Source organism: Vulpes lagopus, chromosome 9 (assembly GCF_018345385.1).
Source record: "Vulpes lagopus strain Blue_001 chromosome 9, ASM1834538v1, whole genome shotgun sequence".
NCBI lineage: Eukaryota > Metazoa > Chordata > Mammalia > Carnivora > Canidae > Vulpes > Vulpes lagopus.
Window position 1 is genome coordinate 21,677,928 of NC_054832.1, and position 10,746 is coordinate 21,688,673.

Consider the following 10,746-nt stretch of genomic DNA (forward strand, 5'->3'; position numbering starts at 1 on the left):
AATTTCGGCCTATGTGTACCATGTAGGGATACCATTTAAGAAGGTCGGGGAATTAACTGTCTAGTTATATTGTAGATGAATTAAAGATAATTTAGGATGTTAATGGTAAAAATGGTAAATAATTTCATTGAGTAAGCTTGAGATTACCATCATTGGATGACAAAAAGTGAACCAGAAAAAAAACACCCAGAAAGAAAAAAATGTATTTGAAATACTTGAAGAAAAAAAATGTTATAATTTCAAAATTCCTTGAGACAGATTATTATGTTCTTTTGGGGCTAGCAGAGGGGAAAAATACATCATTTGACTGCCTTTTTCAAGAGATATAAATAAATTTTAACCAAACAAACAAATAAAATTAGAGCTTTAGCATGATTCACAGTTGGATTTTATTTAGAAGGTATCACGTGACTCCTATGTCACGTGGTACCAGGCCTTCCACTTAGCTCTAGAGAACAGAAGATAAAAGACACAAGTCTCAGAAAGTTTACGTGTGTGTGTATTTGTTAATTCATTTGGTGAGGCTCTGTGCCAAGCACTGATGGAATTAATGAACTAAAGAGTCTATTGCCTAGAGTGATTACAGATCAACAACTCACTGCAACAAACTGCTCTGCTCTTAGGGAGATCAGGACAGACAGCCTTCATGCCTGTAGAGGGTACCTGGAGGAGAACACTCAAGGCTGCCAGGGGGGCTGCCCTGAGTTTGGTGAGCTTGCAGGATCTTGAAGACTCCGGTCCACAAGAGCTCCACATTGAAAGGAGGATCCTGGTGCATGGTTGCCAGGGACCTTCATGTCCAGAAGGGTCACTTCTCTGTCATTTCTGCAGGTCCCTTTCATCCAATTAGTTTTTCTTTCCCTTGCTGATTGCCTCTTGCATCTAGTGGAGATATACCAAGGGTCACCTAGAGATTGTTTCTGCCCATCCAGCCCACTGCTCTCATGTCTGGCAGTTTAAGTTTTACAAAGGGCTTTTCAAAAGTCTCTTGACTTGGCAATTATCTCTTTTATCTGTCTGCATTTTGTTTTCCCTGGTCATATCTCTACTCTGTGAGAAGCGAAGGCACAGAGTTTGGACGTACAGTGTCTAATTGTCAAGGAAAGAGCTGATGGACGATGGCTCCTCAGAGTGGCTAATGAGTATTTGTCCATGACACCACTGTAGAAAGTCAGTCTATCTCTCAGGTTACATAGAAAATTTCAGTCAAGTTAGGTTTTATTCTGCTGTGGGCTTCAAGACAACAATCCCATTGGTCTGTTTTGTCTAATCACCAGAATTTTATTTCTGTCGTTACTGCTTTTGGATATTTCTTGGATGGTTGGTACTATTATCTGAGCATTTTTATTGCGACTGGCAAATGCTTGTATTGATCTATCTGGAAAATTACTTCCCTATTTGAGTCTTTTTCAAAAAACGGTGGACAGAAACATACTTTCTAATATTCCAGCTCCTTGGTCATATTATATGCACGAAGCATCATTGAAAACTAAAGCACTGAATTCCTGAATTAAAAAGAGAGAGAGAGAGAGCAAGCCCCTTGTCATTACCCAGAATGCTACCATTTAATTTGTATGAGTACAGTTTACTTTCCTTTAGTGAAAGGCCTGGAGGGGCCTTTGGTCTTAGGAGAAGGATTTTCACAGCAAGTCCCCAGATGAATGCCAAGAGAGCAAAGACATATCTCATCTCCTCCTCTGAATCTTGAAGTCTGGATTTATTTGACTGGAGGCTGACAAGATTGCCTCTGAGGAGATAGTCCAGAAGACAAGACGGAAGCTGCCTGGAAGCTTTCCCTGAAAGACTAAGCCACTGCTTTTCATATCAAACCCAAAATGCATCAAGGGGCGGCAGGTGGGTTTTCTGCTTGAAAGCACAACCACAAGGCGCTGCTCACTAATTCATCTCTTCTTTGGGTATTAACAAATTTGCATTCAGTGAGTCTACCTTTTAAAATGCCACCAACCCAATTATAGCAAGTCTCTCCACCACCACCAGGGGATGCGTTCCTTGAATTTACATCCAATGCACAAGAGTGAGGTATCCTATTACCTTTTGAAATCCTAAATTCCCTACTCAATCACCCAGATATTGGTCAAGGAACAGGTGATGGGAGCTTGCATTTCCCTCCAAGACAGCTAACTCCAAAAGAGAACAAAAATCTGTGTTTAATTGTCATGGACAAATACATAATGCATTATTGAGAGTATTACATTTTGTAATGGATTATTTGAGGCTTCAAATACCCAGGGTAATAATACCCTTTACCCTTCAAAACTGAAAACTAAGATTTTTCTCTCAGTCTTCACCAGATTTGTGATAATTCATCATTCACAGAATAAAAATTTCATTTTAAACATTATAAATGCCCAGATTAAACTGCCGGAAAAAATAACATCCAAGGCACAATGACAATGTCCTCATATTTTAAGTATTATTTATGCAACAGAAATCAATATGACAAAACAGTATGAATGGCTTTTGATAGAAGTTGGGTAGAGTGGGATTTGGTATAACCTGCATTTCCTAATCACCAGTTAGTTTCCAAGAAAGCTGGTAAATAAGTAATGTCAGATGCCCTTGGCCATTTTCTCCTGAAGGAAACAAGAGAAATCGATTCTATGATTAATGCAATGTCCCAATGAATACTAATTCTTCATTACTTCTTAGAATCATCATTATTATGGATGTTGCTGTCAGCAAATGAAGAATTGTTGCTTTATACTACATAGTCATTTCTACCTTAACCTATTAATAAAGACCAGCCCCCGAACTGAAGCAAGGTCTACTGATTAATCCTAAGATTTGAACACATTGGATTCATTGTCTGTTCATAAATATCCTTTCCACTGTTGACTGGCCAGATGATAGGCCTTTGAGCATTCCACTCTAGCCCCTGTGATCATTAGATACTAATTCAAAGTCTTTGCCAGGTAGACGTGGTTATTTAATTTCTACCCAATGGCTTAGACAATATGGCATACTTCTACATATTAAATTCTTCTCTGAGTATATTTCTCCTCAGAACTATCATATTTGACACCTGAATCCAGGCCAATCACCCATTTTAACTGATGCTACTGCTGAATTGACTATGCTATCGTGCTGAGTGCACCCAGTTAGTAATTTGGAGGCTGTAAGAGCTAAGTCTGTTCCTTTTGCAGATTTTCAATATGTCAATCAATAAATAAGTTTGCTTCTTTCTACCCCAATTTCCTAACCAGAAAATTTTGAAAACAGTACTGAGCTAACTCAGAAGACTCTTGTGAGTAAAAGCAATCCACTTCATCCTTTAAAAGTAACAAAATAATTTCCAGGTATTTAATATTGTTAAATACATTAAAATTTGAGAAGTCATTTATGGATAAAATAAGTAAAATGTAACATAGGGTAAATACCATACAAATAAAAATTTTAATTTTTTTTTAATTTTTTATTTATTTATGATAGTCACAGAGAGAGAGAGAGAGGCAGAGACACAGGAGGAGGGAGAAGCAGGCTCCATGCACCGGGAGCCTGATGTGGGATTCGATCCCGGGTCTCCAGGATCGCGCCCTGGGCCAAAGGCAGGCGCCAAACCGCTGCGCCACCCAGGGATCCCACAAATAAAAATTTTAAACATGTTTTTAGTTTAAAAAGTAAAATACATACACAGCAAAATACATTAAAAATTCGGAAAGATAGACAATGGTTAATATGTCCTCCACCTAAGATCCCAGGCTAAGATCCAGGGAATAACTCAGTTTCAAGAACATCCTGAATATCTTCATGAAATTCTTTGTGCAATTACAGATACACACACATACACACACACACACAACGCTTTTTTCTTTTTCAGTCCTATTCAATATATATTTTAGGAATAATTTATAAGCCTGTCAACAGTTAATTATTTACATGTCATTTTAATTATTAATAGACTAGTTTCTACAAGTTTTAGGTTTACAGAAAAATGAAGTGGAAGGTACAGAGATTTCTCACATGCCCCATGTTCTCACAGATGCGTGACCTCCTCCATTACCAACATCTTGCACCAAAGTGGCACATTTGTTACAACTGATGAACCCACATGGACACATCATTATCATCCAAAGTCCATGGTTTACATTAGGGTTCACGCTTGGTGTTGTTCATTCCATGATTTGGGTAAGTGTACAATGACATCTACCATTGTAGTGTCCTGCAGAGCAGTTTCACTCCCCTAAAATTCACTCACACACTTTTTTAAAGCAAATTTGTCCAGTTTTTATGAGGCTTCTTTTTGGTGAATGTTAAGATAGCATCAATAATGAAGCTATTTTCCTTCCTTTTCCTTTTGCTGGGAGACTCCCAGACCTGTCTTCTACCTACTGGACCAAGAAGATTTGATGGTTGTGGCTGCCAACTGCCGTTCTGTAACTCCCCCATGAGTCAGCAGCACTACACTTCCACATCCACCTCATGACTTGTTTACTAGCAAATTGAACAGGCTAAAAATCACAGAAGTTGCTTTCACTGAGGAAGAAGTGAAGAAGAAAGCAAGAAGCCCTGCGAGAGTACTCAGCTCCATTGCTCAACCCAACAGTTGGCATATCAACCCATCCTCCTCTTCCTCCCAAGCCTTGATAAAATTCCCACTTCTAATAGCTAAACTGTAAGCTTATGCTAAGCTCTAGTGATTTAGACAGACATAATTCCTACTGTCTGAGAATTTATAATCTAAAGGAGGACTGCCTTGGAAAAGCAATCCATTTGGTGCTGGGTGACATATCATAGTAATCACAAACTAGCAAACATGTCAAAGTACTGCCAACATATTTATTTTTAAAGTATATAATATTCATTCACAAAACTTGAGCAAAGAGTGGGGATCAAAGTGACTATCACCATCCCAGTTACCTTCATATGCCAACACTAGAAATTAGAAACTTCTATCTTACACCCTTGGGTTATTAGATCTGGCTCTGTCAATCAAAAACAATATTACACATCACACATTATCTTATAGTTTCTCATGGCTTTAAAAAGAAAATCTCACTCTCCAGGGCCTGAAATTATAGGCACTGAAGTTTTAACATTGTTCTGAGCAGTTAGACAACTTAAAATGAAACATTTACTTTGTCATATGATTCCAAATATTTTCCTGTCTTTTAGGGAAATGTCACAAGAAGGTGAATCTTTTCTGGCATAGTATAATTATGAAAGTAATGACAGTGCACAAGAAATAATATCTCTTCCCACACCCTAAGGGCAAAATTATCCTGTCACTCTACACTGCATATCTCTTTTACAGAGAATTTCAGTTATTGCGCTTTGGCATAGTGTTTACAAACACTCAGCAACTTATTATTCCATAGATGAGAAGAAATGGGAAGGCTACCAAAAAAAAGTAATTTAAGACATTAAGTAATGTGAAAAGACTAATTAGAAGTGTGACTGCCCATCATTTTCCCTAAGAACTTCCACATGAGATTTCTTTCTCCTAGGTTTCAAAAATAAATGTAGTACATATGATAAACAGACTTTAGAGTTGTTTATCTAAAATGAACACCTGAGGATGTAATAGTGGCCTTAATGTAATCAACAAAAACCAGAGGACATGTCCAGCGGCCTCTCTTCTAGAGAGCAGCATGTGTATAATTGATTGTGGATAGTTTCCACTGAACTAGTTACCTTGTTTTTAAAATTGGCACTCAAAAAAGTGAGCTTCCCCCACCTGGAAAATGGCCCCCTTAGACACCTCCCCAATACTACCTCCTCTCCCTGGAACACTCCCTCTCTCTCTCTCTGGCTGGACACATAAATGCTACATTCTCATCTTAAGGTCTCAGCTCAGATATCACCATCTCAGAGAGCCCCTCTCACATCTTCCTGTGAAAAGCAGTGTGATCTCAGCCACATCCAGTTTCCATCCACATCGCACTCTTCACTGCCTTCAGAGACCTTATCACTATCTGTGATAACCTCACTACGTTTTTGTTTTGACCTTATCCACTCCTAGAGAATATAAGCTCTTGACGGGAATGAGTTCTGCTGTTTTACAGTGTTCTATCCTCAATTCTGGGTATAGAGCATGTGGTATATCACGGGTTAATAATATTAACTTTTTAAATCAATGAATGAAGGGATGAATGGCTGAATGGATGATGGATGGAAAATACCAGTGAGAAATATTACATAGTGATTCAAGGTAAACCATTTGAAGTCAGGGAGCCTTGGGTACCACTCTACTTGCCTGCTGGGTTATCATAACCATTCTGAACCTTCTGTTTTCTTGTCTATAAAATAGGAATAATTAGATTTTTCTCATAGTTATAAAGATTAACTGCAGTAATTTATGTAAGTTTCACTTCACATATAAACCTAATAGTAGCCACTCAATAAATAAAGGATATCCATGTCAATACTTCACATGCAAAGTAAGACTGTAATCAGATAGGCAAGTCTACTTGATCAAATATGAAAAAAGTCACACAGAACTTTTAGATCTAGTTGTCAGGTCAACTTATAAGAAGAAAAATTATCATAGACTGGACTTTTTGCCTTTCAGAAAGATTTAGAGTTGGCGGGGGTATTAAGCTTGAAATTGCATTGCTAACTGGCATGTCTTAGCTTTATCTATGCCTCCTTGAAGGGGTAAAAAAAGATAGCAAGAGAGAGGAGAAGATCATGCAAGCTGACACATCATGGAAGCAAAAAAGACAACTCTGACTTTCACTAATTAAAATATCACACAACTAGATGCTATTTTAATTGTTTTATCTTCTTAAAATACAGAAAATTTATTGCTTCTTTCTTTTACTAAACTTTCAGAATATACTTTATTTTGGTGTATATAAGCTTCTAAGTACATTTGGACAGTATGTATGCATTTAAAAATATGTGTGCAGAGAGCCAATTTATTATAGGACATGAGGAGTTCTGCATTATTCCTCATTGGTGCAAAACTAATTGGCTTTTCCCAGTCATTGCACAAATATTTATTTTTCCATTTTATCAGCCTAATAATTGCAGCTGACATTAGAAGAGGGCACAACCACCTGGCAAGTCTTTGCCTTTCCAAGCATCCTAGCCATGTTGGTTTCCCAAGCCTCAAGAGCCATTGCTGAGAGAGGTTCCCAGCCTCTTCACAATGTCACCCATTGGTGGCACCAGTTTCTCATGCACATCTCCATTCCTAACAACATTTGGTAAATTTTTTCCTTGAGTTGAAAAGAAATTCCTAAAGATTCATGTTTCTTAAGGCTCCAGAAATAGGAATGAAAATTGATGGCATAAACTCCTGGTTCCTCCCCTGATCACACTGGACTCGCATAAATCTGAGCTGGTGTCTCCTCGTGTGAAATGAAGAAGGAACAATGAAAACAATATAAGAGAATGGAAAAATTAAAAAGAACTAAAACCCATAAGACATAAAATCACATTTTCAGTTTGAGGACTAGATTCAAATAATCTCAATAAATGAGATGAAGAACTTTCTTAAACACCCAGATTTCTTATCCTGCTAAAAATCCTGGGTGTATGCTGATATAACCAACTGGGGGTCTCCTGGCCCCCTGAGATACCTGACTTTAACACTACATCCCATGGCCTACGGAAATCCAAAGTCTTCCCTTTATTCTTGTCAGTTTTCTTGGAGAACAGAAAGGCTGCAAGAATAGGAAGATGTCTGATTCCAGGTTCTGCTTCCATGTAAACTGTCTTCAGTTAGCAACATATTAAAGCAGAAAAGAAACTCTCCTCTATTTTTTTCACAGAAAAAAAATCTGTGCTCGCAATGCATTAGTGAACATAGAAGATTTACTGAAAATGGAGGCCAGAGATGAAGGAGGAAGTTAAATTGTAGCCATGTGAAATTATGTAACAGGACTGTAGGCATCTGCATTCCAAAAAGACACTTCAGTCGTTGTACTAATGGGCTTAAAGATTTTCACCTAAAAAAAAAAAAAAAAAAAAAAAAGATTTTCACCTGAGTCTTTCCTTCACCTTGTCTCAGACTCTCCATCCTGCTGAGTTCTTCACTTTATTCTTTTTCTGTTCTTTTCTCTTCCTCCTGGAATTCTACCACCTCCAGAGTAATTTGAGGATAATCTTCTGCTGCCAGATTATATAGTTCTCTATCCTCACATTAAAACATTTATCAAGATATTTTCCCAAATGAGTAGAGTTGCACTTGCTAATAGGAATTCTGATGCTACGGTTTTAGTCTCTTGACCTTCTTTTCCCTCGTTTCATGAAATTGTACTATATACATGACAATCTTCCCTGCCATTCATTAATATTCAATTGTCCCCTCTTCCTGGACATAGAGGAAGACTTTTCTGCCCTCTTGATATTGCATGTAATCATGTTGCTAATTACCAATGGGTTTAGTTAGGGTGAAAGTCACATAAAATTACCTTCTGGTAATTAGATTTGTAATCTGAGGAGAAACATGTTGCTTTGTTGCTATAAACATCTGAGAGCTGTAGCTTCTTCTAATAGTATTCTTATCACAAAGGTTTGGCACAACCCTTTGGTCCCTATGGCAAAAGATTGCATTCCCTTAGAGTAGGTTTTACTATTGGGAATGAGCACATGAAACAGGTTCTACCATTTGACAAAATTCTCTGTGAGTCTCAGAGCTTGAAAAAGGCACCATTTTTGGAGAATTTGCCCATCCATTACCCTCCTCAGCTTTGCCTCTGCTTCAGTATTATCTATCGAAGTCCTAGCAAATGAAACTAAGCAGGCACTTGCTTCCCAACTGCAAACAAAAAGATGATAGAAGGGAAGTTGCCCCCACAGCAGGTCAGTATATTGGTTGTTCTAGCTAATAACTAGTGCTGGTTCTTTGTTAAATTTTTTCATCAATAGTTTACAGTATCTTCAGTGTCCTTTTTGTGGTTTGTACTGCCACATCTGAAAATGAATTAAGAAATTAAAATAAGCAACTTCCTTGTGTGTGAAGTACATTAAGAATGACATGTGTTCTGAAATTAGAATGTGATGAAATTCCACAATTGTAAATTTACTAAAAATCCTCGAAGTGTACATGTAATACAAGTGAATTTTATGTTAGGTAAATGATACCTTAAAATGCCATTAAAAATGACCAAGTGAAATAGGGTGATTGCTTTAAACAAAGCATAAATTCAAAACTCAACTATTACCTTATGTTATGAAGTTTTCATATTACTCTGCGCACAAAAAAATACCACAAACTTTCATTTCAGCATTCAGGAAGTATGATGATGTCCTCGGGGTATTAATGGCTAATAACGAAATTAGTTCAGGTTTCCAATTAATGTTACATTGAAAGGTTCCATCGTGTTAGTTTAATATTGATAGCCTGTTTATGTAAATGCCATCGTTAGTGTCATTCTGATGTCTGTTTATGCATTGCATAAAATCAGATAGATCACATATTTAAAACATGAAGACATATGGTCAGGGGAGTAGACCTTTAGTCTCTGTGTCATCTGAGTAAATGGGAAGGTTTAAATGTTGGCACATTCTATCTCTTGTCATGTATTAAAACTTAGGTCCAGGGGAGGATGGTTAATTCCCCAGTGGTAAAGGAGCAAATAATGAAGGTAGAGGAGATGGATCCTGGCCTGAGGTACATACACCCTTTAAACTGAGATGGAGAAACTTCATATTAATTCATTCAACAAAGGTGTGATGTTGCCAATTCTGTGCCAATCAATGTGCTCAGCACTGATGCTGCAGTGGTAACTGAGTCTAACAGGTCTCTTTCCTAAGGAGTGTATATTCTAATGGTCGAGAGGAATGACCAATTCAATGTCAGAGGCAATGAAGGAGAATAAAGACTGGGGTCCTCTGTGGAATAAAGGCAGAGTATGGTCATCAACAAGGATGCCCAGGACACTGCAGGGCTCTCTGGTCCTCTCGGTGGGAAAGGAGACTCAGGTTTCAATGAGGGGTCAGGCACCTCAGCAGTCTTCGGTGGACACCCAGAGCTCCAGTGTGGCATGGAAGCTAATACTAAGTCTTATTAAATGAGAGTAAGACAATGTTTAAAATTGCCTGTCTCCACTATGGGTTTATCTGGGGCCCAAAGTGGACCTTGGTCCTCAAGTAAAGAGTTCTTAGAGACAGTGAGCCCAGCTATTAGAAACCACAATGAGTTCAGCTGAGGAGAGGCTGTGTGTCAGTGGTTGAGGTGACCCTGGGCACAAGAAACCTGTGTTTTAATTCCAGTTCTGCCATCTAGGAGCTAGGCAATTGGGCTTGTAGTTTAAGTAGTTTTCTTATCTATAAAAGGTCAATGATGAGAATGGTATCTAAGTTATTGGATTGCTATGATGATTAAAAGAGATAAAGTATGGGGACATCTGGGTGGCTTAGCAGTTGGGCATCTGCCTTCGGCTCAGGGCCTGATCCTCGAGTCGCAGGATCGAGTCCCACGTCGGGCTCCCTGCATGGAGCCTGCTTGTCCCTCTGCCTATGTCTCTGCCATTCTCTCTCTCTCATGAATAAATAAATAAAAGCTTTTTAAAAATAATAAATAAATAATAACTTTTTAAATAAATAGTGAATTGAAAAATAAAAGAGATAAAGTATGAACAGTACTTGGAAGACTGCCTATCTCTCCTCAAATTCAAGACATGTTACCCACTACTAAAGGATGCAAGGGCTTAACTCTGCAAATGTAAATAGGTCTTTTAATCTCATTGTCCCACGAAGGATCCAGCTATAAACCAATGAGAATGAGTCTACAGGCCATACAAAAGCCAGTCTTACCACTGCTTCTAAACTTAGTTA